The 24084-nt window shown below is 43.0% G+C and overlaps 1 protein-coding gene across 1 annotated transcript in view; it reads left to right on the top strand.

The window, feature by feature from the left end:
- Positions 1–940: 940 nt before the first annotated feature.
- Positions 941–24084, top strand: part of ANO4 (anoctamin 4) — a 414571-nt gene continuing 391427 nt past the window's right edge. The window contains exons 1-2 of the mRNA XM_019480982.2: positions 941–1020; positions 6252–6488. The gene's annotated coding sequence lies outside the window, so the exon portion shown is untranslated. The remainder of the gene's footprint in view (positions 1021–6251; positions 6489–24084) is intronic.

Raw genomic sequence — 24084 nt, 5'->3', positions numbered from 1 at the left:
ACCTGAACCTCTTCAGCCTCCGCAAGAGAAGGCTGAGAGGTGATCCTGTGGCCACCTACAAATTCATTAGGGGGACAGAGCAAGGGATCAGAGATGCTTTGTTCACCAGGGCACCACTTGGGTAACAAGGAACAATCGTTACAAACTGACAGGGCGCAGATTTAGGATAGATATCAGGAAAAACTTCTTCATGGTAAGGGTGGCCAAAATTTGGAATGGGTTTCCAAGGGAGGTGGTGTTCTCTCCTACCTTGCAGATCTTTAAGAGAAGGCTGGATAGGCATCTGGCTGGGGCCATCTGACCCCAGCACCCTTTTATGCCTAGACAGGGGGTGAGACTTGATGATCTGTTGAGGTCCCTTCCGACCCCAGCATCTATGAATCTATGAACATTCTCACAGACAAACTAAGGAAGTATGGACTGGATGAATGGACTGTAAGGTGGATAGGAAATTGGCTGGAGCGCTGGGCTTGGAGAGTAGTAATCAATGGCTCAATGTCTAGTTGGTAGCTGGTATCAAGTGGAGTGCCACAGGGTCGGCTCTGGGGCCAGTTTTGTTCAATGTCTTCATCAATGACCTGAAAGATGGTATAGAGTGTACCCTCAGCAAGTTTGCAGATGACACCAAGCTGGGGGGAGTTCTAGATAAAGAAAGCCCTATAAAATTATGATGCTTTACTGCAGAGCTAATCTGTCAATTCTGCAGTAAAGTGTCCTTGTAGATGCACCCAGTTTGTAGTATGATGCGGGCCCTAATCCCTGATGCATTAGTCCAATACCCATAATAAATCATTGTCCCACACACACGCATTTCCCTTTAAAGATATGTGAACATCCTAAACCTTTTTTCTATTTGAGTAAGAAAGAATATTATCTCACTCCATTTGCTAATTACATTGTTCATTCTTTGGTTGATTTCTCTCTCTCTCTCTTTTTTAGCAGATCATGAAACTAAGAGGGGCAATTATAATTTCCCAGTGGGAACCAGATGCCACAGTTGTAGCAGCCAGATCACAGTAGGTGAGAGATACGTGAAAGTGCTTTTCATTTTGCTTAAAATAAATGTTCCATATATAAATTAAATATATGATTAATGAGTCATATTCCTCTATGTGCCAGTTCAACCTGAAGTGTGTGACTTTATGACAAATTTTCAGTGATTTGTGATGTTTTAATTATATTTTCCAATGGACAGGAACCAGCATAACTTGAAAGTTTGTTGTCAGTAGCCTTAATGGTTCTTAAAATGGAATAGAATGGTGCATGGGGATGGGCAGAAGAATGTGTCTCTGTACCTTGTTTTAAACATCTGATCCACAGTGAACTATCAAGATCTTATTTTAGTCTTCAGGGTCATTAGATTGGCACCTTTCACAATGGAGGGATAGAAGAAGTAATCATTAACCTCAAAATTTACAGCATTACTATTTAGTTCAGTGTTTTTCAACCTTTTTAAACTCAGGGCACCCTTCAATAGACCCAAGACATACCTTGGAAGATGCTGGCTCTTCATTTTCACTCAATTTCTGACTACAGAAAAATACAAGAGCAATTCTACTAATATTGTGTAGCACCCTTCAACACCCTTGATAGAATCTCAGGGCACCTGAGGGTGCCATAGCATCCTGATTGAGAACCACTGATTTAGTTTGTAGCAATAATATGTTTTAATTCATTGAACTGTTCCAAGAGACACCTGCTTCTATCTCCTTGATGGCTATGTATTAGAAGCCAGCAATATGTGGAAATAGTTCAGCTCATTCTTTTCAATTGCTTTTATTCTGTATTTGTGAATGCTGAATTTAATCTCTTGCTGTGCTCCTCATACACATAAGTTTCTCTCTTAAAAGCCTCCTCCTTCAGTTGCCTTTAATAAATCCTAAGGATGTGAACTTACAACATGTATATTTTGAAGAAATTAACCTTAGGTTTTACCCCAGAGTAAATTACTTGTTAGTGAAGGAGCTACTAATAGGCTCCTTGCATTGAGCCAAAAGGTTTTCCCATGATGAAATAAATTAGAATTGTGAATACACAATTGTAGCACATAAGGATTCCAGGGGTGGCCATGACATCCCTTACAGGCTCCACAACCATGCCCCACTCCACCCCTAGGGCACCTTCCTGTTTCACCTGCTACGCCTTGATGGAATAATGATAAATAGGGAGGTTGCCCACAGACCTTTGTGTAGCCCTGGTTCCACTGAACCCTCACTAGGGTCCCCGTCACCCTATTAGTCCTCACTGATCCTTGGCCCCTTGTCGGGTCTCTATAGCCCCAGGCCCCTTGCTGGGCCTCTATTGTTAACTCTGCCTGGCAGGGCACCCAAAGTCTTAAGTGCTAATTGCGTGACTCTAAATCCTCTCCTACACCATGCCCCATGCCTCACAGGTGGTACTGTAATGTTGTTCCCTTTAGTGGGGCTTCGTCCTCCTCGGCCTCTGCCCCCTTACTTTACCTAGGCCTTCTAGCCTGGGCCCACTATATGAGACCTGGCTTTGAGACTCTAGTTCTTGCTTGTCCTTTCTGGTCACTGGGCCCATGGCCTCTGTCTGCTGGATCCCAGGCCCCTGCGCATCTGTGCCCCAATGGCACCAGGACCCTAGCACCTGCCTTACTGCTGCCTTGCACTCTCTACCCACTCTGGACTCAATAACTACTTAAGCCTTGATCCTGCCCCTGGCAAGGCTCCAAGCTATCATGTGCCTCTCAGGTACTAATGGGACTTCCTTAACACCACCCCTTGCAGCCCCATACCCAAACTCTGGTATAAACACAACATAAACACAAGCCCCCAGAGTACAACATAAATCACAACAGTGAAGGTAGTCCTTTGCCCCTTTAAAAGGGCAAACCTGCCTTCACCCTTGGGCCAACATACTTCCTAGCCTGGCTCCTTGTGAGGTCCCCAAGTCTGAGTACTCTTCCAGGCAGCAGAGCAATCCAACATCATCTGGGCAGGACCTCCTTCCCCTTCAGCTGCCAGGGAGAGCCCTGACCCCACCCACCCCACCCCAGCCAGTCTGAACCTTGGGCTTATAAACTCCAAGGGCCCTGCCTACCTCTGGTCAGCTGACTGCCCACAGGTGCCTTCTAGTTGCTGCATTAGCCTATTGCCCTGGTGCCCTACAGCTGCTACATCCTGCCTAGCCTTCAGGGCTCCCTGGCTAGACTTTTACTCATAAAGAAACAGAGCCCCCAAGCTCACTGTTACACCAATGTTACTTTCCAAGGGTACCAACCAACAGCATTGGTTTAATGCTATTTCATGTGTCTGCTTCACTTTTACTCCTGAATGAATTCCTTTGAAGTAAGGAAGTTGTGTGTCTGCATCCGGAGTATTTTTTCTTCATCTGCAATGGTGGTCATGTCACTGTTCATCTTTTTCTCCAGCTTATTAATATATATAAGTGATGGGCCCCATAGGCAGAGGGAGAAAAAATTTGGGGAGGGGGGCTGAGTGTCTGCATGCGTGTGTACAAGCCCTCCATCCCCAGCACGTAAGTCTGTGGGGGAAGGGGCAGGGGAGGGGGAAGGACTTTGGGGGGGAGCAGATGAAGGCCCCAGTGGCAAAGTAGGGAGTAGGGCACAGGCTCAGCCACTCACCCCAGCCCCTGCTCCTGCTCCTGCCTGTGCCTCGCTCCCTCCCTCACTGCTGGGGCCTTGACCTGCACCCCCCCCCCCATGGTGGTGAGGGAGAAAGTGGGGCTGGGGCAGGAGCAGGTCCTGCACAGCTGGGACGGGGTGCAGGACAGGGCCATGAGTGGCTCATTTGGGGGGCACCCAGTGCAGGGAGGGAGTGGCAGTTCCCACGACTGCAAGCACCCCAGGAGGGCATGGGGGCCATGTGCCCAGGATCTACACATGGGGTAAGGCCGGGCTGTGGGCTGGAACTGATCTCTTCCCAGCAGGGCGGTTGGGCCACATTGTTCTTGGAGCAGGTGGTGGTGGTTCTGGGAGTGGGGGCTACAGCAAATTTTGGGGTGGCTGCAGCCTCCCAATAACCCTCCCTCCCAGCATCACCACCACCTGCCCTGAACACAGCCCAGCCCAACCCCCCAACACCAAGAGCCCAGTGCAGCCTCAACCCCAGCCTTCAGTGGCAGCCTGTCATGCCCTGCACAGATCCAGGGGACCCCACCCCCGCCATGCCTCTCAGGGTATGTGTAGCAGCAGGAGCTGCGCCTGCTGGACCAGCCACTCACAGCTCAGTCCTGCACCCTGCCCTGGCTGTGCAGCACCTGCCCAGCCCCACTTCCTCCTTCACCGCTGCATGTGCACCCCTCCCAAGCCCTGCTGTAACCACTGGAAGCCCTTTGGATGGGCTGCCTTGTGGCCCTATCGCTGCCCTGTGTTTGGGAGGGCTAAGCCCCATTAGCGCCCCCCCCCCCACGCTGCCTGTGGTGATGGCCAACCTTTTTGACAGATGTGCCACAAATTAACCCTGCCCTCTCCTCAGGTGTTGCTCTGATCACCTTTCCCTGCTTAATTTGCTGCTCTGCTTTTTGCTGCTTCTTCTCTCTGCCACTGTGCTGCTTATCCCCTCTCTATTCTGCCTCTCCTCCCATATAGGCTGTCCATGCCTTTTGTGGCAGCTTGGCTACTCTTGACATATTAAACAACATTGGCATTAGATTAGGTACTCCTCTCTGAAATATCAGCTATGTTGAAAAAATGGTTTTAACATCCAAGATAATGTTACAAAAACTAAAATGAATAAGTTTGAGAGCAATTCATATATTTTGGGCTGAGGAATTCTTTGTAAAGACGTCCTTTATAAATGTCTTTTTGGCAGGCTATTGTGAACTGTTTTTTGTTACCCTTCAGGATACTGTAGGAATTAGCCCAATGTAATTTCTCAAACATTAAAAATTACCCTTTGGTGACTGGGAGGGATTGGATATGGAGTAGAACCAGAAAAATGGATGCTTTTAATAACCTTATCTTTCCCAGGAACCCACAGGGATTACAAGATACTGCTAACAAATAAACAAAGAAACCAGTGATGGTTACATGTAACTTGCAAACCTATGTCATATCATACTTGATTGTTTGTGTGTTTTATCTCCATACAGTGTCTTTAGCCTGTGCCTAGTTTGTGAGCCCTCCAGACATAGGGATTGTCTCATTTATGTTTGTACAGTGCCCAGCATAACAAGGCCCCAAGCTAAAGTGGGATTTCTGGCACTATTATAATACAGAAATGTATTATGATGCCATTATTAATAATAATAGGGCTTAAACCATGGAAGCACCCCGTTCTAAATCTGCAGTATATTAACCTTTTCCATTAAAGAGAGGATGGTAATTTGCTGCGCTCGTCTTGTCATACCAAAAATTATCAAAAGCTTCCAGTTATAGAATCACAGCTGAAAACCTTTCTACAGAGTTTATTTACACAGACAAATTGTTAAGTATATTAATACAGTTGAAGTGAGCAGTTGACCTGTATCCCTGATGGTTCTATTAGTATAGAGTTGATTATACCAGCTTCACTCCCATATGTGAAAATATACTGCCCCTCTATACCAGTGGGTCTCAAATTTTAGACTCATGGCTCCCCTTGTCAGACTCAAGAAACCCCTTTTCAAAACTAGTATTTATTACAGTGGTTACCTCCTTGCATAAGGACCAGGAAGTGTAGGGATGAGAGCAGCCAGGCAGGGAGAGTCTGAGCTTGCCCTCATCTGCTTATCTCCTTGCACCTCACTTGCCTCCTCTGACTTCCGGTGGCACCACGGGGTGCCCTGGCAGCCTGGCTGAGAATCACTGTTATATACAGTACCTTTTATGCCATTGTAGTTGTATCTGTACTAGATGTTGTACAGACCTGACTATTTTGGGAAGACAAAATTGCACCTAGAAGCAAAATGGTTAAAGTAGAAATAAATGTGGAGATAGGAGTGGAAGCACAGATAAAAACTTAAAAGCCTGCAGACACTATATTGGAAAACTGATTGATTTGATGAAGATATTTAAGATAGGTTTGGAAGTAAAGAATGAGAGCGCATGTATTGAAAGGATATGGTGGGCATATTCATTCTGGGTATAATTCCACTGATTTAAGTGATATTATGTTAGAGACAAACCTGGCTCAATATTATTAAAATTCCTGATATGTATCCTTCCCTGAAAAGGGGAGAGGCTTATTTAAATGTTAAAATATAAATATCATTATGATTACTAAATTTTAAAAAAATTGGCTATAGAACAAACTAGTGTATATCTAACCTCAAATGTTTGCTTCCAGATTACGATGCTGTCAGCCCATTTGCAGTAGGACATTCTCACTGGAAAAATCCTTATGCACATGGTGGCCCTCATCTGCCCCTCACCATCTCCAAAGATGCTAGCATTTCTGCATATCGGTCTTTTGTGCCACAGATTGACCTAACAGCTCCTTTATCCTGCCCAGCTTCACTATCTATCACTCCAGTGCCTTCTTACAGCAGCAGCAGCCAAGAAACCCTGAGTCAAGACTACACAGGTAAATTATTCTTTTTCTCTTCAGGACCTAGTCCAACCAGCAGTTTAAATACACAGACTAAGAAATTCTTCTCGTTGCTATAGATTCACTGCTGAAACTACCACTGATTTCAGTGGGAGAATGACAGGGCCATAAGGACTGCATCCTCAATCCTCACTCTCGTTTTATTTTAGAAAATAGTTCTTTTGATGTAAATGTCCCCACAATAATGGTAACATATTTTGAATACTATCAAGATGGCCAGATAACTTCTTCATTAATCTAAATCAAAGATTTTCAACCTGGGGTTGCAAATGGATACCAGGGAGTTGGGACCATCTTGGGACCATGTGTGCAGGGAGAGGGATGAGGGATGTCAACTTGATTAAAGGCAAGGGAGATCCCAGTATGGAAAAAATGGAGAATTGCTGATCGGAACCTGATGCTTCAGCCCAGTTGCCCCTGGCTTGAAGTGATTTTTAACATATGATTGTATTTACTTAAAAAAAAAAAATATTATATATATATATATATATATGTATATGTATATATATATGTATATGTATAGAAACATATATTGGTTTTAATCTGTCTGTAATAAACTTCAGAGAATATTATAATTTGTGTTACTGCTGCTGCAATGTTAATATCTAATACATAATTAACACTATAATTAGAGTGACTGATGAGAAAACTAAAGTATGCAGGAAAAGAGTAATGGGCACTAGAAGCTCTGTGGAAGTGCTGAAATCCCAAGAAATCTTACCTTGCACATGTCACAGGATATATACAGTAGGGCTATGCAAAGCTTTGGTCACTGTTTCGATTTGGAGGAGATTCAACCCGATTCAGTGGATGAATCTCCAAGTCTGAATTGAATCAAGAGACCCATTAATCTTTCTGAATTGAATTGGAAGTCTCTGATTCGATTTGGAGAGATTTTATGATTCGGCCATAGACGCAGCTTTATATGTTGTTTCTATATACCTTGAGGTACCAGGCCTGGCTCATGAACACGGACATGGTAGGGTGGATGGAGCATCCCACGGGAGCATGGGGTTGGGGTCCCCCCACGCACTTGATGGCAGACCCAGAAGTGGACTAGAACTACTTCTGGTCCACTTCTGGGTCCACCACAGAGTGTGCAGGGGACCCCCCATTCCCTAGCTCGGCAATGGTGCCTCCTCGGTCTGGGGGGGGGCACCCAGAGTCGCCCCACAGCTGAGCACTGAGCCGGGAGGTGCGGGGTGGCTCCACTTCTGGGGGTACTTCCAGTCCACTTCTGGGTCTGCCACCAAGCGCATGGGAATCCCCCCGTGCTCCCGTGGGATGCTCCATCCGCCCCATCATCTCAGCATTCACGAGCTGCACCTGGTACCTTGAGATATGTAGAAAAAACATATAAACTGAATTGCAGATTCTCCAAATCAGGATTGAATCCTCAGATTCAGATTCAGCTGAATTGAATTGGGATAGTAATCTGAATCAGCAAATCAAATCACTGTCCCCTGAATTGGGCCGAATCCAAAACCGAATCTAATACTGCCCACTTTGCACATCCCTAATACATAGCTGTCTTGTCTGGTGTGGGCCCTATGTGCTGTGCCCTACCTGTGTGGCGATTTTGGGGCATACAATATAGGGTCCCTGAACAGTTTTCAACTGAAAATCCCAGTTTCAAGCAATCCAGTTACTACTCTGAATGCCTGATGTTCTTCTCTTATACACTTAAAAGTGTTTAGGCAACTGCTAAGCATTTAGCACAAGGTTAAGGTTGTTACTTTCAGCAGCTGTCTACATATATATTACCAATTAAGAGAAGTGTAAATCTTCAAAGCCCCTTTTCCCAGGACAATGCATCATTAGCTGCATAGATCCTGTGCTGCTGCCTGGAAACTTAATTGATATAGCAGTTTACCCTGCCACCTCTTTTTGGTGATAACAGCGCAACTTCTGCTCAACTTCATAGCACATTAACTAGATGAGGAATAGTGATTCCTATACTTAGTTATAAAGCTGTAATTGCTTTGTGTCAATGCATTGGAAAGTCAATTAAATGTTACTCTTAACAGTTCACAAACACTGCCATCTAGAGTTTTTTTATATGAAGGGAAAAATACTAATGAAAAAGATGAACTCGATTGTAAAAATTCAGTAAAGGCCAATAGAAAAACTAGTCACAGGGAGCAGGCTTAAAATTAAAAAGTAAGGAATAACACAAAAATCAGATTTCATTTCTGGTACAATTAGTCAAGTGCAAATCACCAAGTCCTTCTTTGAGTTTTAATTTGCAGCAGTCTTTCATGAGTTCAGATCCACTACTCCTAGATATGTTTTTTTATATTGAATGACTGTTACAATACTGATTTATACACTACTTTATTTTAATTATTTGTAGAATCTGATGGACCAATGAGGATTAGGACCTCCTTACATTAAGAGCTGCTCAAACATACACACACAGACACAGACCCTGCCCTGTAGAGCATAATATTTTATATTGGAGATAAAACAGAACAATAAAGGATATCATGCAATCAAATGGTCAGTTGTTCCTGAAGTTAGATGACTTGTAGGGGTGTGCAAAGCAGGCTGTATTTAATTCAGATTTGGCCCAAATCAGGGACAGTGATTTGATTAATTGATTTGGATCACTGTCCCCAATTTGATTCAGCCAAATCCAAATCTGAAGATTTGATGCTGATTCAGAGAATCAGTGATTCAGCCACAGACACAAATTTAAATGTTTTTTCTACATACCTCGAGGTACCAGCACTGGGGTGGATGGAACATCCCACAGGAGCAGGCCCACGTGCTCGGCAGTGAACCCGGAAGTGGACCGGAAGTGCTTCTGGTCCACTTCCGGGTCCACTGGGGAGCACTCCAGGCCCTCCCCCGCCCCCGCATCCCCCCCATTGCTCAGCGATCGGCTGCGGGGAACCCCAGGTGCCCTCTCAGACCTAGGTGGCACCAGTTGCCAAGCTGGGAGGACGTGGGGGTGGGGGCTCTGTGCACTGCCTGGCAGATCTGGAAGTGGACCAAAAGTGATTTTGGTCCATTTCTGGGTCCGCTACCGAGAGTGCTGGGGAGCCCCCTGTGCTCCTGTGGGACACTTCATCCACCCCAGCATCATAGCATTGATGAACTCCCTGGTACGTTGAGGTATGTAGAAAAAACATTTAAAGGTGTGTCTGTGTCTGAATCTCTGAATCTTTCCAGATCTCTCCTAATCGATTCAGAGGGTTCCAATTCAATTCAGAGAGATTAAAGGGTCTCCTGATTTGATTCAGAGATTCAGCCACTGAATCGGGCCAAATCTCTGTTGAATTGAATCAGGGACCGAAGCTCCGCACAGCCCTAATGACTTGCTAGAGCAGATGAGAATGTATTACATATGAACTCAGCACAGTGTGCATTCTCCGATAGGAGGTGCTATGTTTAACTGAGCAGCTTAAGATACTGAATCTTCAGAACAGTCACCTGGTATATAGTCTCAAAATTAGTCTTCTCTTGGTTTCTTTAAAAAAAAAAAAGATAACAACTTTTGACCAGTGGAAAATACCTTGTCCAATTAAATCAGAAGCCAATTTTTCTATACGTAGAAAGTAAACAATTTTAGAACACTATGGCTTGCACTTGTATCTATCTAGATCATTTTAGTCCCAAACAATCTGGGCAAGCTGCTCATGAGAATCTATTGGGCTGTTTAATGTAAAATACCATGGTACATTTATTTTCACAAAGTTGGTTATCTACTGTGGATTTACAACAGTCCCTTTATAGAATTTTGAAGAACTTCTTTGAAAAATAAACTAAGCAAAACCAAGCCAGAATTAATCCTGTCTATAATGTGGAGCTAGATTGTTTTTAAAAATGAAATTGTTCTCATCCAATGACATAGCTTCAGAAGTTATCCATTTTCTGTATGTAGATTGTCATTTTTTTTTACTAGATGCCAATACTAAGTATAATGGCTTAGACATAAAATGTGGCTCGTGGTAAAAATCAGGAATGTTTTAATTGAAAGTTTAATACGAATGCTTTATGCATTCTTAATATACCCAGGCATAATGTATTACAAAAAATTCAATGTTGTTTCAGGGAGTGAGAGGGGGGTGGGAATGGGACTGCCTTGGTTTACATTTCAGTGTTGAATGCAAGGAGATGCCGTCACTGACAATGAACTATTGACACAATAAGGTGTAGTGTAATATGATATGGTTCAAAGGATACTTCAGCTAATAGCATAGAACTGCAACTAATAGCATTTGGATTACAGGTCCTTTATGTGCCATCTCAGTAGGTATCTCAAATTTTGAATGTTAATCTCATTTTAGTGTTCATGTTGCATTACAGTGTTTTACAATGATAAATAATTTTTAGAGCGGGGTTGCATTCTGCCCTTGACTGTGGAAGCAAAATTTACCTTAAAATCAATTAATGAAATGAGCTTTAGTGAATAGTCTTCCAATATTTGGCATAGTTGTCCTGTAGTAAGCATTGCCTAGGCAAATTTCTTAATTTTAGAAGCTTGCATTTTTCTCCTTAGGCTCTGCCAACTCACCAGGATATTCTTAATTACCATTACTGATAGGCTTTTTCATTTTTTCCCTAACTGTCATTTTTAGGCCTGCAAATAGGCCACAAACAGAAAATGATTGTGGCTTAATTCAACTCTGGGGGAATTTGTAAAGGGTAGGATAACATGGACATCTGATTTATAGGGCTGTGCGAGGCTTCAGACCCTGCTTCAGATCCGGAGAAGCTTTGGATGCTTTGGCATCTGAAGCAGCATGTCTGGATCGAAGCACTGCCTTCGTTAGGCTTTCAAAAGCAGTTCGGAGCTTCCGAAATACTTCGGAAAAGCTTCGGAACCACTTCAGAGATCTGGCCATAGGGTATAATGGGGAATCAGTTAAATGATCTATAACTTTGTTGTTTTTTGTCTTATTTGGTTGAAAATTTCAAAGATAGTAGCCTCTGCTGAGTGAATGAAGCCTGCCAAGTTTCAAGAAGATCAGTATAGGGGATCAGGGGAAACTGCACCCCAAATTCTTGAAAGCAAAACTCATGTCACATCTATGTGTTATAACACAAGGGGGTGAAAACTGCAGGGGTGGTGGCCCCTGGTGGGGCCACAAAGCCTACCAAGTTTCAAGAAGATCAGTGCAGGGGTTTGGGGGGAACTGCACCTCAAGCTGCTGACAGGCAAAACTCGTGACATAGATGACCTTGTACATGTTAAGGCACAGTGGGCTGAAAACTGCAGGAGTTGCGGCCCCTCCTAAGGCCACAAAGCCTTCCAAGTTTCAAGGAGATAAATGCAGGGGTTTGGGGGAAACTGCACCTCAAGCTGCAGACAAGCAAAACTTGTGACATGGGTGACCCTGTGTGTGTTGAGGTGCAGCAGAGTGAAAGCTGCAGGGATGGTAGCCGCTGCTGTGGCCATGAAGCCTGCCAGCTGTCAAGGAGATAGGTGCAGGGGGATTCTGGGCCCCTGCACCTCTAGCTGCTGACTGGCAAAATTCGTGACATGGGTGCTTGTGTAACTGTGTTTGTCTTGGGGCTGGGGGGGGCGGGGGTGGGGAACTACTGCAGGCCTGGCTGCAGAGCTACTGTGTTACCAGTTATCAATCAGTCATGACTCACTCAGGGACCAGCTCAATACACAGTTGCTAACTAATGTAGCCAGTTAATTAGGACCAATTAACACCTACAAAACCAGAGACTAAGGGGAGGAAATAATCAATACAGACAATCAACTGCCCCAAGACAGAGACAGTCAGTTGCACAAGCACCCATGTCATGAGTTTTGTCTGTCAGCAGCTAGAGGTTTAGGGCCCCAGAACCTAGAAGCCCTGCACCTATCTCCTTGACAGCTGGCAGGCTTCGTGGCCACAGCAGGGGCTACCATCCCTGCAGCTTTCATCCTGCAGCGCCTTAACACACACAGTGTCACCCATGGCACAAGTTTTGCTTGTCTGCAGCTTGAGGTGCAGTTCCCCCCAAGCCCCTGCACTTATCTCCTTGAAACGTGGCATGCTTTGTGGCCTGAGCAGGGGCCACCATCCCTAAGGATATAGGCAGGAAAGGTTCTTTGAGTAGATGCTCTATCTTTTATCAGACCAAGTGAGTAGGTGGGAAAAAGTTCTTAGCTACCTTTTGGGTGCAGTCACTCTTCTTCAGGCATAGGAAGCCTTTGCTGCTCTGAGACTCCAAGGAATGAGACAAGCTAAAAGTGTGACAGGATGTCAGTGAGAATGTAAATAGGTAGAAATTAATGGGAAAAAAGGTAAAGCAGGGAAGTGGGGTGGCGGGGGAGGGAAGCAGGGGAAAAAAAGCCAACACTGAGTAAGGGAGACTCTACATTGGTGAATTTCAGGGTTGAAAAGAGGCTGTCTGTAAAAAAGGAAAGACTAATGTGCACTACAATTTCCAGAAGACTGCAGGGGATGGGAGGAAGTGGAAAAGTAGCAACAGAGCACAGGATACTGTGGCTGAGGGAGCTGCATGTTTGGTGACTCAGAAGGTATGGCAGAGCCAGGACTGCAAGCAGCAGCAGGGCTCAGATATGGGAGCCCTGGTAGACAGCAATTAAAACTTTTTGGGACCATGGCCTGGTTGGGAGTCCCTCCAGAGTTGTGGGAGGGTTTAAGGTTTCTCAAATGTATATACCATGGTATTAGTGTTCCCTACATATTACTTTTTCTTGGGCGATTTCACAACAGTGGCTGCATCTACACGAATGTAAACAAGCACTAAATAACTGAAGTTACTGCACAGTAGCATCACCGAATGGCTTTTTTGTGACACTGACTGTGCAGTAGCTCATTCCTGCTGTGCAGTAGTAGTGTGTTATACTTCCTGCCATGCAGCGCTACTGCACAGTAGTAACAAGCTCCTGCACAATCAGTGTCTTGTGTAAACATGGCCAATGTCACTATTTATTACCTGCTACCTGGATCTTAAGTATATGTACTTTAATGTTAATGTTTATTCACCTGAACCTGCTCCTTTCTCCCTAGCCTGTTGGCTTGTGATCCTAATCCTTAAAATCCTCTCTATAAAAGTGGGAACTTTCCTTGCTGGCTCCCTGTGCCAGTTCCTGAGGTTGAAGGGTTTGGTATAGTTGGTTCCAAGTGGCTCCAAGATTTCTTTAGTTATTTCCTTCAGCATCCTGGGGTGAATTCTGTTAGGCCGGGCTGATTTAGAATAATTCAAAATATCAGATTTTTTAGACATATTCTTTAATTATCATCATCTGCATCTCTTCCCATTCTTTCTTTATATTAATTCTACCAGTCATCTAACCTCTGTGCAATCTGAAAACTGAAGCAAGGTAGGCATCAGGGGGTGTTTCCTTTGAGTCTTCCATACATGTCATAGAACTTAAACACGTAGCAGGGTTAGTTTCCTTACCCCTTCACCTTGTGATCTAGTTCAGAATAGCTATTTAGTTTCAAAACCCTCTTCACCATCTGAGTTTGGCAGTGTTCAAAAATTGTTCATCCTGGTATTTTTTAGATCTTTGGATCACAGGAAAGTAGGGCTGGAAAGGACCTCACAAGGTCATCTAGTCCAGTCTTCTGCTCAAGGCAGGATTGGCCTGACTAAATCATCCCAGTAAAGTGTCTGTCTAACCTACTCTTGAAAACTTCCAGGGATGGAGATTCCTTCTCAAGGCAGCCTGTTCCAATGCTTGACCACTCTCATAGTCAGAGAGTTCATCCTAATCTCCAGCATAAATTTGCCTTGCTGAAGCTTGTGGCCATTGCTCCTAGTCCTAATCCCCACAGCCAGAGAAAAACCCATCTCCATCCTCTCTGTAATCACCCTCCAGGTATCTGAAGACTGTTATGAATTCCCCCTGCAGTCTGTTCTTCTCCAGACTAAGTAACCCTAATTCTTCCAGCCTTTCCTCAGCATCCCAGTCATGTCTCCCAGACCTCTAACCATTATTGTTACTCAGCATTGAATCCTTTCCAGTCTGTTCACATTCTTTTTGATGTGTGGGGTCCAGCAGTACTCCAGATATCCAGATGAGGCCTCACTATTGCTGAATAGAGTGATAGAACCACTTCCCTTGATTTGCAAATGACACTCGTTAATAAAACCCAGTATGCTGTTGGCTTTTTTTTTTTCTTTTTTTTTAAGGAGCATGTTGGCTTTAATGCAGCTTATGGTTCACTGTAACCCCAAGGTCCTTCTCTTCAGTACTGCAGCCTAGCCATTCATTATCCAGTCTTTATTTGTGCTGTGATTATTCTTTCCCAAGTGCAGGATTTTGCATTTGTCTTTGTTGAATTTAATTTGGTTGATTGCAGACCATTTTTTCCCAATTTATCCAGGTCATTATAGATCCTATCCCTACTATCCAAAATGTCTGCAACTCCACTCAACTTGGTGTCATCCAAAAACTTGCCAAAAATGCATATAATCCCATTGTCCAAATTATTGATGAAGGTATTGAACAATATTGGACCCAGGCCAGATCCCTACAGAATACCATTTAATACCTCCTTCCAGCTAGACATTGAGCCATAAGAAAAATATATTAAATGAATAAGATCTTTATCCAACTGTGTTCTTACTTTATTGTCTTAATTTGTTTGAAGATAGGTAGCAGTCAGGGCCTTCTGTTTTAACTTTCATTCTCTGCCACATTTTTAAAAATTGTCATCATACCAACAAAATACAACCTTTTTTCTTATGATTTCTAGATTGCAATATGTATTTCAACAGTAATATTGTCATAGTCTGTTTATATTATACTTGAAATAGACAAAAATCAAACAGAATATTCTAATCAACATGCTATGCCCTGTGGGTGTTTTTGGCACTCTGCCCAAAAAACATTGGTAACCCCTGTGTGGCAGTGCAGTCAGTCTGCGTGAGCCCCAGCCTGGTAAAGCCCCTTTTGACCTAGGCTATAGGGGTCAAGGACCTTGGGGGAACCATCCAACTTACTGAGGAGGGAGCCAGAGCAGTGTGCGGCACAGCCATACCAGTTTTTAAGCTCCTTCTCAATCAGAGTAGGTGGCACATGGCTGTGGTAAATTTAAAAGGCACAGAGAATGCCAAGGCAGAGAGCGAGTCAGCAAGGCAGCTGCTGGTGGAGGCAGGAGCTTGCTCAGGGTGGTTGGAGCCCAGTAGCAGTGATAGGGATCTGGCAGGACTGCTGCTGGGGGGGGAGGGACCCTGGCTAGGGTAGGGATAGAATTAGAGTAGAAAGAGAGTGTGGCAGGAGTACCAGACAACACTGCATGGTTTATTTCTTTTTCTTTTATTTATTCATTTGCATCCTCCCTTAGAGGTTTTAGGGGAAGAGAAGACCCCAAATGAAAGGGGGTTCCCCTACTTTGCCATTTAGGCTGATTAAAGACAAAGGAAAATATAGGCTTATTGAAGAAAACATATAAGGGCTTGGATTGGAGCCTGAGCACAGTGGCAGCTGGTGAGCATCACAAAATTGTTGTCTTCAGCGGCTGGCAAGTGGATGGGGTGTAGGGGAGGTAAAGCCCCATGTCAGCCTCAGCAGTACCATGAGTAACCCCAGACAGGAGCCTAATCAAGAGTATTCTGAACCCCTCCTTTATTATAACACTAAGATGTGGCAGGTGAGTTGGGGAATAGGCCTCACCAATGAGGTTACATAATGACCCATAGACACATCTTGAGGCGTAACACCTGAAATATACCGTAACAGGAAAATTTGTATTAATCATGTTTGGTTCCCTTCCATTGTATGAATATGAGCTTTAAAAATGGAAGACAATCCTATCTTCTTGTTCCTTTTTTCTTTTTATGCAGGTTTTAAGACTCCTTTCAGATAACCCTTGAACTGGAAATATATTATACAGTAAATTAATTCTTCTCAGTAACTCTTTCTGAGAATAGCATGGAGCATATTCAGATTAAATTTCTTTGATAAGATAATTAGCCTTCTAGAGAAAGGAAATGCAATAGATCTAATTTGTATAGAGTATTATAAAAAACATTTGATATAGTACCATAGGGAAAATTATTAGCCTATCTGGAGAAAATAGTGGGGTTAGTATAGGAGCTGACTGAAGGAGACACAAGAATAGGTTTCCATGAAAGAGGAAGTACTGGGTTTGAGGAAGATTACTGGTGGGGTTCCTTTAGAATCAATATAGGGACTTATTTTGTGCTTTCACAAATGACTTTGGCACAGAAAGTAGGTGACTGATGAAATTTGCTGATTACGCAAAACTGGAGGAAACTTCAATTGAGAGGGGGGATAAAAATATCATACAGAAAGAACTGGATGGTTTTGAGGATTAAAATAATAAAAATGAAAGGAAATTTAATGGTACAGTAGTCCTACTCAGTGCAGTTAGAACTTGTATAATAAGTCTGGACCTCATCACTTGGAAAAGAAAGGAGAGAGAGACCAGGATATGACTGTCTGCCATAGGATGATTAGGAGCCATCAGTGAGATGCAGCTACAAAACAAAACAAAATAAAAAACAAAAAGGAGGCACCCTGTTGTATTTGTATCAAATGAGGTATTGCCAGTAGAGATGGGAAATACTAATGCCATTGTGTAACTGGCCATTTGAATGGATTGAATTAAAATGGAAACAGATGAGGAGAAAAGCTGCACATTAAAGGAAATAATAAGCGCCATGCAGAGCCTGTTATGTAAGAGGAAACTCAGGGCATGTGTAGATCACTTGGACAGGAGGCATACTGAGGACCTGAGAACAGGTTCTGAGGATGAACCCAAAGCAGATTTGCTGGCTAATTTCTGATTCAGGAGTGTGCCTACAGACTTGAGAGAGTGGGGCAGGCTCATCCTTGTCCACAGCAGTGTGGACAGGCTCTGAAAGAGGGCAGGGTGGGAGACAGTCAACTCCAAGGAGAGAAAATAACTATTTAAGCTAAAAGACAGTGTTGGCACAAAAAACAAATGGATATTAACTGGCCATAAATACTTTTGGGCTGGCAATAAGAAGGCTTCTAATCATCAGAGTGAGGTTCTGGAACAACTTTATATTACAGAGGGGTAGGGAACAAAGAAACCAGACTAGGTATAAGGTGATACTTGACTGAGTTTATGATGTGGCAGTACCAGATGATGGCGAACTGGACTCAATAACCCAGGAAGTCCATTATAACCTTGCCCTACACCTTCACTACTTTTCACCCTGCCCTGCCTTCAAATAAGGTTATTATTAAAATGAATAATTTTGCGTGGGATTTCAGAGAGGTTTAAACGAGTTAGGTACCCATCTCTAATTGAAAGTTAATCAAGTTATTTGTCTATGGGAGCTTTTTAAATGACTATTAATGACTTTTTAATGACTATACTGGCAAAGCACTGGCATCTGAGCATGAAATTTTTATACCCTGGCTGACAACGTATTTTATTTAAAGGAACTACTAACCTATGCCAAGGATATGACTAGGATAGAATTCCAGATAGTGCTGACAATGTGGCCTTTAGGATTAAGTTCTGGGCATTAACCTCTTTCTTAATATCCAGTCTGCTACCAGAAAGTGCTGTCAGCTGATGTGTTCTAATTTTAGCTGCTAAGTTTTAGGACCTACACTTTGACTGTACTACTCTCAGTTAGACAAGATTCTTTGGGTAAATGTGAAATCTTTTATTAGGTCAACTAAACAGCTGGAAAAATTATTCTTTGCAAGCTTTCAGGCACATACAACCTTCTTTAGGCATAGGAAGAGTCTGCTGGTTGTGTGTTTTCCATGGTAGAATATTGGCTAGTGACTTATTGGCTTCTGTTCTACCACAGAGAACACACAACACCAGCAGACTCTTACTGTGCCTGAAGAAGGGCGTTTGTGCCCAAAAGCTTGCAAATAACGTTTTTTGCAACTATTTAGTTGGTCTAATAAAAGATATCACATTTACCCAAAAGAACTTTGTCTGTCTATGTCCTTAGGCCAACACAGCTACAAACAACAACCCTACTTTTAGTTAATAATTTCAGAAAATATTTAAACTAAGCAAGCACCACAAGACGGTGCTGATGTTTTCTTACGACTGGCTGAGTAGATTTCTAGCTCTCAATACCTTCTGACTGTGATTGGAAATCTGATTAAATCTAGGGAGAACATATTATTCTGAGTGTAACTAGACAAAACACTAATCAAGGTCAAAGTCACTAGATTTGGAGAACTGATGCAACCCATGGCTCATTTGGAGCCATACTTTATCATTAAGTATCGATTCATGTTTTTCCAACTTTTAGTTGGTCTAATAAAAGATATCACATCTACCCAAAGAGTCTTACCTGCCAATTCATATTTATTTATTTTTTGTTTTTTTAATAAAGAGAAAAAGAGAGAAGGTTAGAAGACGGAAATGTGAAGATATATACATTTTTAAAAAAATCTGTAGCAAAAGTCCAGGCAGGAGGGAGGCTAGAAAAGGTACTTAGTTTAAATTGGGGGTAGCCAACACGTGGCATATGTGCCACAAGGAGTATGGCCATGCTTTGTCTGTGGCATACAGGAGATCAAGAAGAGGCCAGGCAATATGGCAGCGGATAGGACAGAAAGCAGAGCAGCAGGTTGGGCAGGAAATACAGGGCAGAGAGAAAAAATGGCAAGCAGATGAGGTTTGGGAAGAGGTTCAGAGGTTGCAGGGCTAATTTTGGCATGCCTATCGAACAGGTTGTCCCCCCACTGCTAGATTATGAAGCAGAAATAGAGTAGCTTTTTGGATAAACTGATTCTTTTCCCAACAGGCATCCTCATTTAAAATCTACTAGATGATCTCTTATATATATTTCCTTACTGATGTCAAAGTGCCTCTTATACCAACCGATATTGTTTCATCAGTTGCTTGAATCTTCCTGTCTATATCCGTTTCACACATAGAATATAAGATATCACAGCAGGGTCCTGACTTATGGCTAAGGCACTGCACTGTTGCTTATGAAGGGCAACACTGTTTGTTGAGAACATAGATTCACAGATGTTAGGGGCGGAAGGGACCTCAATAGATCATCGAGTCCGACCCCCTGCATAGGCAGGAAAAGGTGCTGGGTCTAGATGACCCCAGCTAGATGCCTATCTAACCTCCTCTTGAAGACCTCCAGGGTAGGGGAGAGCACCACCTCCCTTGGGAGCCCATTCCAGACCTTGGCCACTCGAACTGTGAAGAAGTTCTTCCTAATGTCCAGTCTAAATCTGCTTTCTGCTAGCTTGTGGCCATTGTTTCTTGTAACCCCCGGGGGCGCCTTGGTGAATAAAACCTCACCAATTCCCTTCTGTGCCCCCATGATGAACTTATAGGCAGCCACAAGGTCACCTCTCAACCTTCTCTTGCGGAGGCTGAAAAGGTCCAGGTTCTCTAGTCTCTCTTCGTAGGGCTTGGCCTGCAAGCCCTTAATCATACGAGTGGCCCTTCTCTGGACCCTCTCCAGGTTATCCACATCCCTCTTAAAGTGCGGTGCCCAGAATTGCACGCAGTACTCCAACTGCGGTCTGACCAGCACCCGATAGAGGGGAAGTATCACCTCTTTGGATCCATTCGTCATGCATCTGCTGATGCATGATAAAGTGCCATTAGCTTTTCTAGGACTCCAAGATCCCTTTCCGCTTCCGTGCCCCCCAGCAGGTCATTTCCTAGCCAGTAGGTATGCTGGACATTTTTCCACCCTAGGTGCAGCACTTTGCATTTCTCCTTGTTGAATTGCATTCTGTTGTTTTCTGCCTACTTGTCCAACCTATCCAGGTCTGCTTGCAGCTGTTCCCTGCCCTCCGGCTTGTCCACTTCTCCTCACAGTTTTGTGTCATCCGCAAACTTGGACAGAGTACACTTCACTCCCTCGTCCAAGTCACTGATGAAGACATTAAAGAGTATTGGTCCAAGGACCAAGCCCTGCGGGACCCCACTGCCCACACCCTTCCAGGTCAAAACCGACCCATCCACCAACCGATCCATCCACCGACCCATCCACCACCCATCCTGAAACATGCTTTCAGGAAGACTGCTGCACCTTTACTGGGGGTCTACACCCTGTGCTGAAAACATGAACATTTCTGTAGTAAATTGCTTTTTATAGTGAAGCATTCATCAGACCAGTAGCATGAGGATGGGTGGGAGAGCAGTACATAATCCCTAGGTGCTGTTTGAGAGAGAGAAAGAGAGAGAGTGTGTGTGTGTATGTGTGTGTGTGTGTGCATGCGCGTGTGCGCGCGCGTGTATGCACGTGTGTGGGAGGGGGAGGGTGTGGCATGCTGGAATGGAGCTAGTGGGGTGCCTTGTCCTCTATCTCTGTCTCCTTCCCTCCCTCCTGCAGCAGCTGTGGAAACAGGGATGGCAGAGAAGCTGCAGAAACATACAGTGCAGGAACAGCTGGGTACCTGCTGCTACTGGAAGCATGGTACTGGCTAGTTGCACCTCTACATCAGACTTCTAATTTCAAAAGAAATTCTGAAAAGCTATTAAGGCTTTTCCTGGTCCCTTGTGCATGTTGCTCTCAGAAGGACTTTTTGTGTGGGTCTAAAACAACAACAAACCTGCTTTGGTCCTCCGCTGTATTCCACAGTGCTATCTCACCCTCCTTCTAATCCCTCCTTAAATCTTTTCCCTGTCTTGATACACATACAAAGCAAACTAACAAACTAGCCCATTGACAATGATTAGGCAGCCAGTTTGCCATGACCAATTGTCAGACTGGTTAGTACTGTTTCCTTAAGTGCCTCCCATGTGTTTTGAATTCACCTGTCAATAATTGCACAAGTAGTTTAAAAGTATGTTGGTGCAGAGTCAGTTTTGCTGTACATTGTCTAGCACAAGGGGGTCTCTGGCATTTCAATGATTTTGTAAGACAATAAATAATACTTATTCCTCTGCTTTCTCTGCTCACAATTGCCTGCTGGTGGAGAAATCATTCTCAATTTAAAGCTAATCCAGTTGAATATTTTTATGAATGTTCTTAAAGTACAGCTTAGTTCAGTAGCTAAGTGTTTGAATGCTTGGCTTCTCATACTTAATGTATATTTTAGCATGTGATCTTTTATTTTCATAAATTTTCATAATTGTTTAAGGGGTTTTTTTATGTTTTCCAAATATTGCTGCTTTTTGCGTGGATATGCTATTTATCAATATTGCTTGGACTGATAGAAATTATAGCAGTGTCTTAAATTCTTTGTGTATAATTTGTTTATAATATTGATGATTTGTACATGCTGTAAAATTAAGAAACAGTTTTCCTGTCCTGTCAAACACTTGTTTTAATTTTTTTTATCATGGTATATAGTAAAACCAAGACCTTTCAAAGATATTTTTAAAAATGTAGATACCTCCTGAGACTATAATTTGGTGAATAGAGACTAATTTGGGATGAGACATGGATGTCAAGACCTGTCAAAGACTTTTTCAAAAAGGAAGATACTTCCTGAGACTAGCAAATCATTTGGTGAATAGAGACTAATTTGGGATGTGAGAGAGAGATTTAAGTTGGTATTCTGCCTTATTAACACTAGGAATTTGAGCCTGGGCCTTCTGTATCTCAAGGGAGAGGTAGCGGTCCCTGTTAGACTGAAGTCAGGCAGAAGGTAGGTCAAGGGTGGCACCTTGGAAACTACCTGGTTCAGAGTTGTGTTACTTTTTGTAGGTGATAGCCACTAAACTACACTAGAGTCAGAAGCACACTTCTGCTCTCTCTCTCTCTCTCTCTGGTCCAATAAATATTTCATTATCTATATATGAGAAGCCAGAATTTTTGGATCAACCGTTGGGATATATTTAGACAAACTTTCAAATGCAAGGCATTTGTTCAGGTCTGAGGAAGACAGGCACACTTGAACTAGAAGTCTTTATGGCTGTGAAATCAGAAAAGAGAGACATTACCCAGAGTAACTAACACACAAAAAAATAGCTGAAGAAAGATAGCTTGATTACTGGAAGATCAAGACCATTCAAAAAAAGGGCTGTTAGAGTGAAATCCAACAGTTCCACAAAAGAAAGTAAAGGTGTGGACATTCATAACAATTGAACTGGTCCCAAATGTTATACATTTGTGAACTGGTTTGCAGTCACTGAAGTACTGTGGCTCTGGGGGCGGGAGTAAACACACCCCAGCAAGCCTGGAAATAGACAAGTTAAGGGAAGTGTTTTCACAATGATTTGAGGGTGCCAGGGCATGAGTGATCTGTGCCAGGAGGCATTTGCACTTTTCTGTTTTGCTTTCTCTCCTAAACGTAAATTCAGTAAACTTTAATAGCTTGTAACTCCCCAAAGTCTGCAGTGTGTGCGCCTTATTTGGAAGGGGTGAGGAAAAAGGACTTGGGCCTATGCCTTTGGATTCCCTGAGGCTTGCAGAGCATGTTGAGGGGCCATAGTTGAGTAGGATGTGAGGAAGAAAACAGGCGGTTGTTAGAAAGGTGGGGAGGCAGTAGAGTTCTGGCTGCTTACTAGAGTAGCCAGTTGTAGCAATATGTAGAAGGGTGAAGAGCAATGCATTCTAGGGTGCCTGGAGGACCAACCAGACCTATGTCACAGAATTGCTGTTCACATAATACTGAACTGGTTCACAGTGAACTAGTTCAAAATTGCACTTGTTTTTTTCAGGTATCCTTTTGAACTATTCCAGGCAGATTTAAAAGAATTTAACAGGCTTGTATGTCTGTCTGCTTCAGGTTTAAACTATTTAAAATATTATGTATGTCTACGCCTCTAAAAGAGGCTCACTCCAGAATAATCAATAGTTTGGTGGATATGCCATGCATATGCCGGGAAGAGAGGCCCAGATTTAGGTCCATGATCTATTCTGAGGTAGGTCTCTTTCTGCCTAGTTTTGACTAATAATTCCAACCTGGAATTTACATGTTTTGTGATGAATGTTTAGTCAAAATTAGCATATTTCAACCAAAGTTTTGTATTTCTTTGATTTTGACATTTTCTGACAAAAAGCTCTTTTATCAGAAAATTCTCAACTGTTTCTAAATGTAAGATGGAGAAAGTTGTGGCTTTCTTAACAAAGGGAATGCAACATTGGTAAGTCATTTTCTTTTTATATCAATTATTTCTATCAAGTCTATATCAAATGACAGAGCAACAATTAGCTTTTGGCAACAGTTTATATGTGTGGGAGGGAAAATATTGTTAGTGAATATTGTTTGTACTGCTGTGGCAACTTGTGAAGGTGAATTCTATTTAACTATGGAAATGGCACAGCTTAAAAAGTGACAGAGAAGTCTGCCCTACAGTGTCTCCTGACTGTGCCTGTAATATGATGCTAATTGCGCTAATATGCTAATGCATATTGGTGTCTGTATTTATAATTTAACCTGCATGAAAGGGGGAAGATTATCTCTTTGCTTTTTTTCTTCCACCTATTTATTAGATAGTGATAATAACTTGTTGCTTAATTTATTAGCTATACACTTTATATAAGAACTCAGTAAATATAGTGATTTGCATAGTTATGCTCTCAAAATGTAGACAATACATTTTTTCTGAGTAAAATGCAAGAGAAATATATTTAAATCTAAACCCCAAAATGGGGAAAAGGCATACCACGTTCAATCAATGTGATGAATTATGATCTTAAAAGGAGCATTGACTGTATTGGTCACTAATAGCTTCTTTGCTGACTCTTGAGATGTAGAGTA

This window comes from Alligator mississippiensis, chromosome 4, assembly GCF_030867095.1.
Source record: "Alligator mississippiensis isolate rAllMis1 chromosome 4, rAllMis1, whole genome shotgun sequence".
NCBI lineage: Eukaryota > Metazoa > Chordata > Crocodylia > Alligatoridae > Alligator > Alligator mississippiensis.
The sequence above is the reverse complement of the archived record's forward strand: the minus strand, read 5'-3'. Positions and strand labels throughout refer to the sequence as shown.